This window comes from Artemia franciscana, chromosome 13, assembly GCF_032884065.1.
Source record: "Artemia franciscana chromosome 13, ASM3288406v1, whole genome shotgun sequence".
NCBI lineage: Eukaryota > Metazoa > Arthropoda > Branchiopoda > Anostraca > Artemiidae > Artemia > Artemia franciscana.
The window spans coordinates 14142795-14157842 of record NC_088875.1 but is presented as its reverse complement, the minus strand read 5'-3'; positions in this window follow the sequence as shown (position 1 = coordinate 14157842).

Here is a 15048-nt window from a genome sequence, read left to right as displayed (position 1 = left end):
CCACTGTGCATTTTAAGAGCCTGATAGGGGTTAGACCTGAAGTTACAAGTTCCTGAAGATGTTATTACACACACCTGGGTCATACACAATAGTGCACCTGTAACGGCATAGTACATCAACATAATAGGGTTTGTTTACTTTTGGTTATTACGTCAAAGGAGGATGTTTTCTAGGAGCTACAGGTTTCTGTTAGGTAATTAGAGTTGAGGGTGATGTAATGCTGTATGAGTTACTTGATTTGTTTCAGTATTGAAAAATAGTTCAGCATGTCGACATTGAGGATATTATTTTCTAGTAATGGATGCTTTTACTCTATTGGATATTAAAGCCCTAACGCTGGTGAAATGAAACCTAGAGTGCCTGATACTGCAGTATAAATTACAAGTCAAGTCGCGACTGGCTAACCCTAGAATGGGACGAGATGCTTGCGCGATATGTAATATCATTAAGCAAATTCAGGTCGGAAGAAAAGTCATGCTTTGCAGCAAAAGTGAACACAATGCAAATACAAAGATTACAAGACGGATTAAATGCATTAGTGAAATATATTGAAGACAACCATCTGGATAAATCTATAAGAAAGGAGTAAGTTTGTTAACAGCAAGAGTGAATCATCGTTAGTCTATAATCGGTAGTGATATTGTCAGGATTAAAATGTCAGGATTTTGTCAGGATATTGTCAGGATTTGAGAAGTAGAAAATCATATGGAATTTAGTGACTTTAGAAACTTGATTGATTCTAGATGATGATTTTCTAGAGTTATATTTTCAAAAGAAATATTTTCTCAAAGAATACTTAACGATATAATGAGAAATGATCCATTGTCTTTGGACTGTTGTATGAAACTTTCAAGTCTTGATTCAGATGCATTTACTCAATCTATTGATATATTAATTGAAACAAAAAAAAATTATATTGGGGTTTTGGTTTCGACCGCTACCTAAACGGTCATTTTGCAAGGCAACAAAAAAAAGTCGAATCAGTTTTGTAACGTCCCTCAATTACTCCTCCTAGAAGATATTCAATCTCCCCGGTCAGTTTCTTGTTGGAAGTGAGACATTCAACATCGAAAAATGTTATACACATGTCCATTATGTTTGTACATACTTAGCAGCTGAGCATCCTGTGAGAATTGTACTATTATTGAGTACTATAATGAAAAGCGTAGATTATACAATCCATGTAAATTGCAAAGGGGATATGCCGTGTAAATTAAAGACCGTAATTCCTGTCTTGAAGAGACCCATGTCTCTCATACTAGGGGTTTCTCATGCTCCAATTGTATTATAATAAATGCAATAAATGGAAAAACACTTACCCTGACATGATTGCAAGAAACCCTAAACGTTATTTCGGTTTAGTTTTCAAGAGACTGGTATCGTTGTGGTTTTAAATTATATTGGGCGGTAGAACCCGGTCTCTGCTTCAATTGCTGCAATAATAAGAGAGTCTGGTTTTTATGACTTCACTCTGAAGATACAAGATACTATGATTATAAGCCTACTGACTTTTATTTGGCTGCTACAAAAAGTGATTTTTCTTATGATAATTTTGTGGGTGACTTTGTTTTAAATAAGCAAATTGAAACCCGTGAATTTTATAATAACAAGAGTTACTATATCTCTTCACAAAGAGATATATTAAAAATGAAGTTGCGTTATATTTTAGAAAACGTGAGCATGACTTTACATACCAAGATGAATACAAGTTGTTTCTTGACGAGCTGCCACCACTTATCCTTAATCATGGTTACCGATACGTGGAAGAAGAAATCTAAAGGACAAAAAGTTTTGCACGTACGAGTTTTATTGAAAAACGAATCTACAACAATTTCAAAAGCATTTAACTCTCAGGGCACTAACATTTATATTAAACAGGTAGAAAAGGGTATTTTGAACTAGAAAGTAATTCCATCGAATATTATCACCATAAACACTAAGAAACTCACTGTAATTATAACCGCAACATCGAGAAATAAAGTATAACAGCGCGTAAAAACCACAGCTGTTGGTTGATCAATCATGTACTCGCTTCTAATCTTCAATACAAGATTTTCCACTTTGCTCAAGCAAAAGTTTAATGTGAAGTGCGTAGAAAGCATAATGTAGGCCAAGAGGATACAAAAAATCTAAATTCTTCGGTGTTTGAAACATGCATAGCCACTGTCCCATCTTTATAGTTGACAGACTGCTATTAACAATGATAAGGGTATTGTTAACACTTTGAATATGGTTGAGGAAATCTGAGGGTATGTAATAGGATTTGTATTTGGACATGTAGGGATCCAATTTGAACAAATTGATTATTTGATTTGTGTTTAGGGTGCGAAGTCTAATAGAATTCTGTCATCTGGGGTAATTTCCCAATAGGTTTCGAATTGATGTAGCGACCTTAACACGATACTCTTCTCCAATGGGTCGGCAAAGGTGCATTCCAAACGTACTGTGCTCGTTCAGACAATAGTCATATCTTGAGTATCAGACAAATCCTATATATATATATATATATATATATATATATATATATATATATATATATATATATATATATATATATATATATATATATACATATATATATATATATATATATATATATATATATATATATATATATATATATATATATATATATATATATATATATATATATATATATATATGTATCTGAAGAAGAAGAAGAAACTGAGGTTTTTAGTGAACTGGTTGCTTCTGTATATTTGACTTCGTGATGTGGAGATTTGGTTTCGATAATGTTACTGCAGGACGAAGAGCTGAATCTATTTCAAGCCTAGAACGTTACTGAGTTGTAATCACTGTAACAGATGAAAATTTATTATTGCACAAACATATAGTTGACAATTAAATAAAAATTTCAATAGCTTTATCGTACAGTAATGGATATTCATTTTTGAAAGATAAAGAGCTCTTGATAAAGAAGGCTTGAATTTTAATTTGAGTCTGTCATCACAAGAAAGATCGATGATGGTTTCTTTTTCTTTATGGTTAATTTGTGCTCTTCGATGTTAGGTACAAAGGGATTTATTATACACATGCTTCCAGGTTTGGAATCTTCTTTTTAATGAGTAATACAAATCAAAGATTAAGTCAGTGACTGTAAGTAGACTTTGGACCGTAGATCCTCCAGTGCCTATAGAGGCCCTTAGGGCACCTAGTAAATGTAAGTGCTGTTGAATAATCTTGGACATCCCTTGATAGTTGTTCTCTCCCATATGTTCATCATTACTGATAAACATTTGTAGATCTCCATCTGCCAAACGCGTTTGCAACAGTGATATGTTCTTTTGAAAAGTATCTATCTTTCCTCGTAAGTAAATATGTCCTTAAATTGTCCTTGCAAAGATGGTTATTGTGAATTTTCGGTATAATTTCTTCACTCAAAATAAACAGTCGGCTCAGTAATTTGCCCTTCAATAGTCATCTTATCTCAACTTGGGGAATAAGGTGAGTATACTGGGACCCATTCTTTCGCAGAAAATTTCAAGCATCTGAGAATTCACAGCTTTATGTCTAATTTCATCATTATTTTATAGCACTGGATAACAGATTGTTTAGTTTTGGTGAATCTTTTTTTACCGCAGGTTGTTAACGGTCTACAATATAAGGGACAGACAAAATATCTGGGTCAGGAACAGTTCTTAATCTTATAACAAAGCCTGAGTAATATCCAGTCTTGTTTGTAGCAACGGTTGTAATTTCTTGCTTCAAAAAATAACCATCAAATACTTCAGAAATCTCGAAACTAGTTGTTCTACCCTCCAAGTTCAGTAAGCAAAGAAGCAGTTCTTGTAATTTTTTCCTAAAACTAAACTCCTACGTCACAAAGGAGAAGTACTTTGTTACTGACGTCTATACATTCATCAAGTTGAACTGAATGAAATGGTGTATTTTTACCATTTTTATAATTTGATTTTCAATATTTTAGCCATTTCTTTAATTCTGAGCGTAGCAGTGATAGCAAACATTTGAATTAATTTCAGTCTTTGGATAGCCTGATTTCCCAAAACAGCTTCACAGGCTTGTAACATGCAAGAGTTCATTTAGTCTTCTCCTACTGTATATTGCTTTTTTCTGTGAGATTCGGAGTGCTATCAAATAGGAATATAGTATATCAATTAAAGCTATAGGGACATGTCTTCAGCGAGCATATTTTGTACAGCCTCTGTTCTCTTTGAAAATATTCAAGTGATTTGTCAATTAAATCGGTGCGTTTTGATTGCAAGTGAATTTTAAGTTTTGACAGTTTCATGGCATTGTTAGGTAAACTTTCATTACACATAACACAATCCCCTCACCACCGTCTTATCCGTTTTTTTCGTTGACTTTGTGTATGTATTTGTTTTTCTCTTTGTGTTTTTTGAATTTCATTTTTTGTGTGTATCTAATGTTCATTTTTTTTCATAGTTCGTTATTTTTGTGTTTATTTAATTTTTTGTATTAACGTAAAAAATTTCTATTGTCATTACTTTTCATTTTTTGTATGTTTTTTTTTTTTTTGTGTATTTAATTGTTTGTACTCCACATTTTAATACTTTTATAGTGTTGTTGTGGGTAAGAAATAGATTATTATTATTATTATTATTATTAAAGAGTCCTCGGGTCCAGCTCACTACCGGGCTCTTGAATAAATCCGGAATTGAGGTAGTCTGAATCATATTTTCTTCTTATACTTTTCGCCTTATTTTTGAATTTTCTTCGTAATATTGTCTGGCGAGGATTGTGGATGCTCTGATAAGTATAATCCACTGAACATTTCACTATTTATGCTACAATAATCATTTTATCTTTACTTTTTCCAAAGAAGTGCAAAATATTCACTTGTTTTTCTCGCTCATTATGGTTCCTGGCTTTTTCTCACTCAATAGTTCTTTTTTAGGAAAATCTATTACTTGAATAATTTCCAAATTGATAGCTGTGCAGTTCACATGTTTCAACTTTGAGAACAGCTGCTCAGATAAGAATTAGGTTTAAACTTTTCGTGGTAGCGAACAGTAAGTAAGGAGCGATACGGCTCAATAGTAAGCGAAACTCTAAGAAACAGTGTCTTGATAACAATATATATATCAAAAAAATCAATTTTGGATGGTTATTCAAAATTTTGATCGGATGTGTTTTGGATAATGATAGGTTTGGGGGGTGTTTGCCCTCCATTCGATTTTGACACTTAAAAAGGGCATTAGAATTTTAATTTCCAGCCAAATAGGCCCCATCCTATCCGAAATTCATTAGATCACTCTTTCAACAGAAAACCTAATATGCCTCAGGTCATAACTTAAAATACTTGCCGCTGGGCCCCGAGGGGGGGGTTCCACCCGAAGACACTGTTATATGCTCTTCGGATTACTGTGAACAAATGGCTACCTCACAATTTCGATCGGATGCGTTTGGGGAAAAGAAGATGTCAGAGTCGGGGGGGGGGGCTAGTTGCCCTCCATCACTTTTGACTCTCAAAAGGAACTAGAACTATACATTTACAATTAAATAAGCCTCCGCTAAAATCCATTCGACCACTCTTTTCATAAAAACTTTTTATGGCCCAGGATGTAACTAACATCCTTTACCTCCTGACCCTGAGGGGTTGTGTCGACCTCAAAAGCCTTGTTGTGTGGTCTTTGGGCTGTTTTTGAACAAACGGCTATCTCAAAACTTTAATAAGATGTATTTCGGGAAAAGATGAAGCGTGGAGTGGGCTGGGGATGCTTCCCAGCGATCTTCTGCTATCATCCTCAAACATATAATTTTTGGACCTTTCAAGTATTCTGAACAAAAGCTTTTCAAGTGCTATTGCGCTGCCTATAATCAATTTGCATCCCCTTTGTCAAACAGTTCGTGGTAACGAACTGTAGTTAGGAGTGACCCGGCTCAATAGTAAACATCAAAAGTATCGGATTTTCATGCTGATTTTAAATATATAAATTTCATCAAATTTAGTCTTTGTCATCAAAAGTTACGAGCCTGAGAAAATTTACCTTATTTTGGAAAATAGGGAAAACACCCCCTAAAAGTCATAGAATCGCAGCATCGCACCATCGCATGGTGCAAAAATCGCACCATCGCATTCAACGTATCAGAGAACCCTATGGAAAAAATTTCAAGCTCATATCTACAAAAATGTGGAATTTCCTATTTTTTAGCCAGAAGACAGATCGCGGGTGCGTGTTTATTTGTTTGTTTGTTTTTTTTCCAGGGGTCATCGTATCGACCAAGTGGTCCTAGAATGTCGCAAGAGGGTTCATTCTAATGGAAATGAAGAGTTCTAGTGCATTTTTTAAGTTACCAAAAATTGGAGGGCACCTAGGCCCCCTCCCACGCTCATTTTTTCCCAAAGTCAACGGATCAAAATTTTGAGATAGCCATTTTGTTCCGCACAATCGAAAACCATAATAACTATGTCTTTGGGGATGACTTACTCCCCCACAGTCCCTGGGGGAGGGGCTGCAAGTTACAAACTTTGACCAGTGTTTACATACATTAATGATTATTGGGAAGTGTACATACGTTTTCAGCTGGATTCTTTTCGTTTGGGGGGTTGTGTTTAGGGAAAGGGAGCTATGTGGGAGGATCTTTCCTTGGAGGAATATGTCATGGGGGAAGAGAAACTCAATGAAAAGGGAGCAGGATTTTCTAACATTACTAGAAAAAAAAACAATGAAAAAATAAACATGACAAAGTTTTTTTTCAATTGAAAGTAAGGAGTAACATTAAAACTTAAAACGAACAGAGATTGTTAAGCACATGAGGGGTTCTAAAAATACTTTAGCATAAAGAGCGAGGTATTTAGGAGGAGATAAATACATCGCTTTTTATGCTAAAGCATTTTTAGTAATTTCAACTACTTATTCTACGGCCTTTCTGATTCAGGGGTCATTCTTAAAGAATTGGGACAAAACATACGATTTAGTATAAAGAGCGAGGTATTAACGAGGGGACAAACCCCCTCATATACATAATAAAAATATAAGAATATAAAAATTTGTTACGTAAGTTAATTCTTAAGTTACGTATTTTTTTACTAATAAAAACGTTCGTTAAAAATTAAAAGTTCTAGTTGCCTTTTTAAGCAACCGAAAAATTGGAGGGCAACTACGCCTCCTTCCCCACCCGTTATTTCTCAAAATAGTCTGATCAAAATTAAAAGAAAGTCATTTAGCCAAAAAAAAAGAATTAGTATGCAAATTTCATTTTAATAATTTATGTCCGGAGAGCCAAAATCATACTTGCATTAATTCAAAAACGTTCAGAAATTAAAATAAAAAAAACTAGTTTTTTTAACTGAAAGTAAGGAGCGACATTAAAACTTAAAACGAACAGAAATTACTCCGTATATGAAATTGGTTGTCCCCTCCTCAACGCCTCGCTCTTTACGCTAAAGTTTTTAATTGTTTTAAAAATTAGAATTGTGGCAATGAGTCAAACTTCAGCGTAAAGAGCGAGGGATTGCGGAGGGGAAAACCCATTTCATATACGGAGTAATTTCTGTTCATTTTAAGTTTTAATGTCGCTCCTTACTTTCAGTTAAAAAACTAGTTTTTTTTTATTTAATCTGCAAAAGAGGCGAGTATATTTCTTTTTGCGATTTGTAGTTAGTTCATAATGAGATTGTTCCTTTGTTCTTTGGCCCTAAAATTAAAGTTTATTTTACATCACATTGTGAGACCAAGACGAACCAACTGGCATTTTCTAAACACTAAACTACTGAACTGAATGAACTGAACTGAACTGAACTGGAAAAGAGGTTTAAAAATCATTTATTTGCTGCTTTGATTCTTTATTTGCAATAATAGTTATGACATTTATAATGTTTATATTCTTTATGAATATTACAATATTTATTTTTATTATAATACTATAATAATTGTAATATTATAATTATTATACAATTATCATATAATAATTATAAAACTATAAATATTGTAATATTATAAAATATGATATCAAGTTATAATATTTATTAATATTATTTATAATCTTTAAAAAGGTTCTGTGTTTGTAAATACTGTGACAAAGGTTCTGAAAACACCTTCATTGATACCATTGTTTATTGCCAACACCAAGACGAATAGACTTTGAATTCCTCGGCTTTGTGATGCTTTTTGCGTAAACAATTGATGTTTAGTAGCGCAAAATGGCATAAAATATCACTTTACACTTCCAATTGAAGATAAGAAACTGCCACTTTATTGTGGTGCGATCTCTTTCATCACTTAAAAAGAGCACTAGATATGAGGACATCCCCTCAAATAAGCCCACTCTAGAAATTCTAAACCGCTGGTTCTATAGTATTACCTTTGGGAAGAAAATAATAAAAAAAAAGAAAAGCCAAAAAGTAGACGCATCAGTGTTTTTGATGAAAGGAAGTGATATTCCCTGTTTTTCAAGGTAGACCGCGATGATTCCAGATGTGCACTTTTCATTTTGACCTGACAATGATTTTCGAGGCTTTCTATTTTTCGAAATTACTATACGTATTTGCTATAAACTCTAACTATTAAGTGACTGAAATGAAAGACTAAAAAGAGCAGAAATTTATGTTTTGTGGCATATAAATTCATATTTGCTGATTTTTTTTTCACGACGGGGAAAAAAATGGGACGTTTTTTCAGTCAAATCGATTGACTGTCTTAGATTTTCACCTTCTGGAAATTTTAACCTCTTTGAGTAAAAATTGATTATTTTGGCACAAATAGCTGAAAACACCACTTTGTTGTGGCCCAATCGCTTTTGGTACTTTAGGACTAAAACCATATTGTTAATAAATATTGAAAACCGTATTGCAAGTTTCGTTAAAATGAGTCTTCTCCCAAAATTCTACGACCAGTGTTGAATTACAATCACTCAAGAAAGAAAGAGTAGTAGCTACCATTCCTGAACCAGCTTTAAATAATGAATGTTTCTCGCTGGACAGCCTTTTTTTCAAAATACATTTTTGAACTTCTGGTTCTTATGGGGTGCGGTTCGCATTTTACTAGGATACAGCTATCGGTGTAACCACGATAACCGAAAATCAATCATCTTGTTTCTCCACGCTCTTCCCCAATTCTTAGGTCAACATCTACTTGTTCCTCCCTCCGTAACAGGCCCTGAAAGTTTCAAGTTCAGAACACAAGTCGTTCTTGAGATAGGACAGACGCACCAATTTCAAAATCTGGCAAGACATTGATTCTTTCTGTTTACCTCACCACTTATTCGCACATAGAATATAAGTTCGATTAAACCTCTGCTTCATCTCCAAGTCAAAATTTGAGATTCACTACCTCCTTCCCCAAAAAATTGTCGAAAATTTTTCAGCTCGATTACCCAAGCCATTCGCGAGATATTGCATATAATTTGGAAACTTAGTTGTACTATAACGTCTTTTGATTTACTAAGGTTTGTATATCGCTGCTAAGCTTTGCCCATGTAAATCTTTGAGAGCCTTGGCTTAAAATACTATCCATAAGTATTCCTAACTGATCAGACGGCTAAGACCAAACATAAGCGTTTTTTAGACTGAAACCTGACTGTGTATAATGGATGATTTATTTCTCTGAGGGCCGTTACTCTGGGACAGCGGGGGTGACGTCCAACCTGGGGCCATATTTTGTTAAGCCTTTTAACTTTTCAAAACGAGAAAACTATTTAAAAATTATGATCCAGTACCATGGGGGCTACGGAGTAGCAGAAAAGGGCACGGAAAGGGAGGTGGCCACCCTCAGATCACTTATGAAGTATATCCATTAAGTGGTTCTAGGCGCTTCCCCGGAAATCCTGCCTCTGAAATTTCCCACAGTGGAAAATTCCCCACGCGGAAAACCCCCTATATCGTTCCTAGATAATTTCAGATATTCATTGGTAGGGAAATTGAAAGTTCAGCTCACCTGTTTAAGTCATAGACAATGCTATAGCGTTGGCCATAGTTAAAAGCCATGAAGGTTTATATATTGTTATTATTTTTCCCCAGAGGCACTTCATGCGGAAGGGATGGTCGCGTAAATTTCGGAGGGGGCGGCCATGTGACTTCAAATCAAAAGTTTGAGTGCCGTTTCTAAGAGTCAAAAGTGATCAGAGGGCAACAAGCCACCACCCGCACAGTGTATTTCCCAAACGAAACTGATCAAAATTTTGTTCAAAATAGCTCAAAGGCCAATTAACTATACTTTTTAATTTTACCTTTATTCCTAGGATTGTGTCTCCAAAGAAGTCTCTTTTCAGGCGTTTCTTTACTCTTCTTTATATTCCGTAGCTTTAAATTTTGCAACCACAGAAGGGGGTTTCGACAAATTCCCTTCCAGCCCTCGGGGCAACGGCTGTACGCCATGCAAGTCACCCATTGTTAAAAAATAAGGTTTTTATGGGATGGGCGGTTGTATAAACTTTGGAAGGTGCTCATTCAATTGGGAATCGTAATTTCCAATGCCCTATTTAAAATTCAAAAGTGATCAGAGAGCAAAGCAACCCCCCCACGCCCTATTTCACTGCTGTTAGGGAGGATTCAGATACCTCAATAGGTATATTTTAATGCCAAAACATCCTAAATCTCATAGAACCTTCAGGTGATGAACTAAAAAAACTAATTTTTATCGACTGAAAGTAAGAAGCAACATTAAAACTTAAGGCGAACAAAATTAATGCGTATATGAGAGGTTCGACCCCTTGTCAATACCTACCTCTTTACGATGAAATTCGAACTTTTTCCAATTCTTTAAAAATGACCCCTGAATCACAAAAGCCATTTAATTAAGATAAATAGATCTTTCGAAAGTACTGAAAAAAATTGCGTAACGAGCGAGGTATTGACGAGGGATCGAACCCTCTCATATACGCTTTAGTTTCTGTTTGTTTTAAGTTTCAATGTTGCTCCTCACTTTCAGTCGAAAAAAAACGTTTTTTTAAATTTAATTTCTGATCGTTTTTTATTCCCCCATGAAAAATTCCTCCACGAAAAGATCCTTCTACATAACCCTCTCCCTCGACCCCCCAACAGAAAAAATCCCCCTGAAAACATATATATACTTCCCAATAACCAATACGATATGGAAACAATGGGCAAAGTTCATAGCTTGCAGTTCATCGCCCAGGGAATGTTGAGAATCATGTCGTCCCCAAAGACATGCTTATTAGATTTTTTGACTATGCTGAACAAAATGGCTATTGCCCTCCAATTCTTGGTCGCTTAAAAAGACGCTAGAACTTTTAATTTTCATTCGAATGAGCCCTTTTGCAACTTTCTAGGACCACTGGGTCAATACGATCACCCCTGGAAAAAAGAATACGTCCGTGATCTTTCTTCACGCAAAAATTACAAAAATCTACATTTTTGCAGATAGGAGCTTGAAACTACTACAGTAGGGTTCTCTGATACGTTGAATTTAATGGTTGGATTTTAATTAAGATTCTATGACTTTTAGGGGGGTATTTCCCCTTTTTAAAAACAAGGCAAATTCTCTCAGGCACGTTACTTTTGATGGACAGAGCTAAACTTTATAAAACTTATATATTTAAAATCAGCATAAATCAGAATCGGAATCAAATTTCAATTTTTTAATGTATTTATTAATATCAAAATTCCGTTTTTTAGAGTTTCGGTTACTATTGAACCTGGTTGCTCCTTACTTAGAGTTTGTTGCCACGAACTGTTTTATATGAGGGGGTTTGTCCCCTCGTCAATACCTCACTCTTGACGCTAAAATTCGAATTTTGTTCCAGTTATTTAAGAATGACCCCTGAATCATAAAGGCCGTTTAATTAGAATAAACAGCTCTTTTGAAATTCCTAAAAATACTTTAGGGCAGGAGCGAGGCATTGAGGAGGGGAGGACCCCAACGAACCAATGAAAGGGAGAAAACCTCTTATACGCAATAGTTTCTGGTCGCTTCGAGTTTTAATATTGCTCCATATTTTCAGTCGAGAAAACGTGTTTTTATATTTAATTTCTGATTGTTTTCTAAATAATCCCGGGAAATCCAGTGCCCCCTTCATGGAAGTTCTGTTCCCTCATGAAAAATTTCTCCATGGAAAGAACAATCCACATAAGCTCCCTCGACCCCCCCACCGGCCCACCAGAAAAAATCTCCCGCCCCCCGAAAACGTCAGTATATTTCCCAATAACCAATACTATATGTAAACAATGGGCAATGTTCATAACTTCCTGCCCGTCTCCCGGGGACTGTGGGGGATTGAGTCGTCCTCAATGATATAATTATTTGTTTCTTTGACTATGCTTAACAAAATGGCCATCTCAAAATTTTGATCTGATGACTTTGGAAAAAAATGAGCGTGGGAGGGGGCCTAGTTGCCCTCCAATTTTTGCCACTTAAAAAGAGAACTAGAACTTTTAATTTCAGTTAGCCTGAGCCGTCTCTTGAAATTTTAGGACCACTGGGTTGTTACGATCACCCCTCGGAAAAAAAAACAGAAAAAAAAAATAAACACGCATCGGTGATCTTTCTTCTGGCAAAAAATACAAAATTCCATATTTTAGCAAATAGGAGCTTGAAACTTCTACTGCAGGGTTCTCTGATACTCTGAATCTGACGGTGTGATTTTTATTAAGAATCGCTGACTTTTAGGGGATGTTTCCCCCTTTTCCAAAAATAAGGTAGATTTTCTCAGGCTCGTTACTTTTGATGGGTAGGAATAAACTTGATGAAACGTATATATTTAAGAGCAGTATAAAAATCTAATTCTTTTGTCGTATCTATTGGTATCAAAGTTCCAATTTTTAAAGTTTTGGTTAATAATGAGACGGGTCGCTCCTTAATTACAGTTCGTTACCACGAACTGTTTGAATACAGAATCAGCTCTAAGGAAGTAGAGACGTGAAGATATAAATTGATATTTAATTTCGCTTTTCTGGGAATGTTTGTGGTGTACGCTGTTACTATGAAAGTAAAGAGTAACATTAAGGCCAAAAAATAGTAGAATTTATTACCTATAGGATGGGGATGCCCCTCTCTCATCGCCAGCCATTAAGTCAAAAGTGATTTGAGACCAACCAGCCCCTGTCCTAAATCTGTTTTTGATATCTTGTCATTTTGTTGCCCCTTAGGACATCTGATCGACATTTTATTATCTATTTGTACTTTCTCTAATTTTGCGCGTGAGGGATTTTCCATCTGGGGAATTATCCGGGGCAATATTCTAAGGGGGATTTTCCCGGAGAGAATTTTCCTCAAGGGCGGGGGAGTTTTCCACAGGGATAATTTTTCTGAGAAATTTTCAAGGGGAAGGGAAATTTCCGGGGGAAGATTTTGCGAGGGGAAATGCTGGCTCCCCTTGAGGTATGCTCATTTGAGCTTTCGACTTTGTTGAATAAAATGAATATCTCAAAATCTTTATCGGATATCTTTGGAGTTTACGGGGGGGGGGGAGCTTAGTGGTAAAAAGGTAAAGGAGCAAGGGCGTAATTTAGTATGGGGCATGGGGAGCAACTGCCCCTCCCAGACCTTGGTTTGCAATTTTCAGCCTTATGCAAGCTATGATGGTAAAAGTTAAAGTTAGGTAAGATTATGTTAGTTTCGGTTGGGTTAGGTTAGATTAGGTTAAATTAGGTAAATTTAACATAACCCAACCTGACCTCACCTAACAAATCTAACCTAACCTGTCTTCATCAAACCGTGCGTTAAATTGAAAAAGTTGACTGGCAGCGCTGACTAAATCCACGGAAAAAAAAGTATTTCGGATATTCACCGGTGAATGTCGACATTCAACCATTTGCTGCCCTTCACGGTAACATATACTCTACATTGTAGGTATATCTTAATTAAATGTTTCAGTTTGTATTTTGGTTAGGTTAGATTTCAATAGCGACGAAGACCAAACTGCTTTTCCATCACAAACACCAAAAACAAGAAGAACAATAGGGAATTTTTTAAGACAGTGGGAAACAAATTAGAATGAATATTTCGGACCTATGTCCAAGGGCCGTCCTCAGCAATACAAATAAGGAAAAACAACTTACAAGAGGATAAAATCAATAAAACTAAAATAAAAAGTTTTTCAAGACCGTCCCAGCATCCTTACCTCAGCGAATTTCAACCAGGACTGATAAATAAATTGCGATGAAACGAGGCAATTCATTGAAATGAAAGAAAATGATTTAAAAATAAGTTTTTAGTTTTTAGCTTTTTTCACTGCTGATCTCACAGGTCTATTTGTGACAGGTTCTGTGTTAATATCTATTGGTTTTTTATAATATTAAATAAAAAAACTGGTTTTTTTAACTGAAAGTAAGGATCGACATTAAAACTTAAAACCAACAGAAATTACTCCGTATATGAAATGGGTTATCCCCTCCTCAACGCCTCGCTCTTTACGCTAAAGATTTTAATTGTTTTAAAAAGTAGAATTGTGGCAAAGAGTCAAACATTAGCGTAAAGACCAAAGGATTGCGGAGGGGACAACCCATTTCATATACGGAGTAATGTCTGTTCGTTTTAAGTTTTAATGTCGATCCTTACTTTCGGATAAAAAAAAAATTCTGAAAAACCTTCAGACATTAAATACAAAAAAAATAGCTTTTTTAACTGTAAGGAAGGAGCGACATTAAAACTTAAAACGAACAGCAATTACTCCGTATATGAAATGGGTTGTCCCCTCCTCAACGCCTCGCTCTTACTCTAAAGTTTGACTCTTCGCCACAATTCTACTTTTTAAAACAATTAAAAGCTTTAGCGTAAAGAGCGAGGCCTTGAGGAGGGGACAACCCATTTCATATACGGAGTAATTTCTGTTCGTTTTAAGTTTTAATGTCGGTCCATACTTACAGGTAAAAAAACTAGTTTTTTTTTTGTATTTAATTTCTGAACGTTTTTGAATTAATGCATGTTTGATTTTGGCTCTCCGCACATAAATTATTAAAATGAATTTTGCATATTAATTCTTTTTTTTGGCTAAATAGTTTTCTTAGTTTTGATCAGACGATTTTGAGAAATAAGGGGTGGTAAAGCAGGCCTAGTTGCCCTCCAATTTTTCGGTTACTTAAAAAGACGACTAGAACATTTAATTTTTAACGAACGTTTTTATTAGTAAAAAAATATACGTAACTTA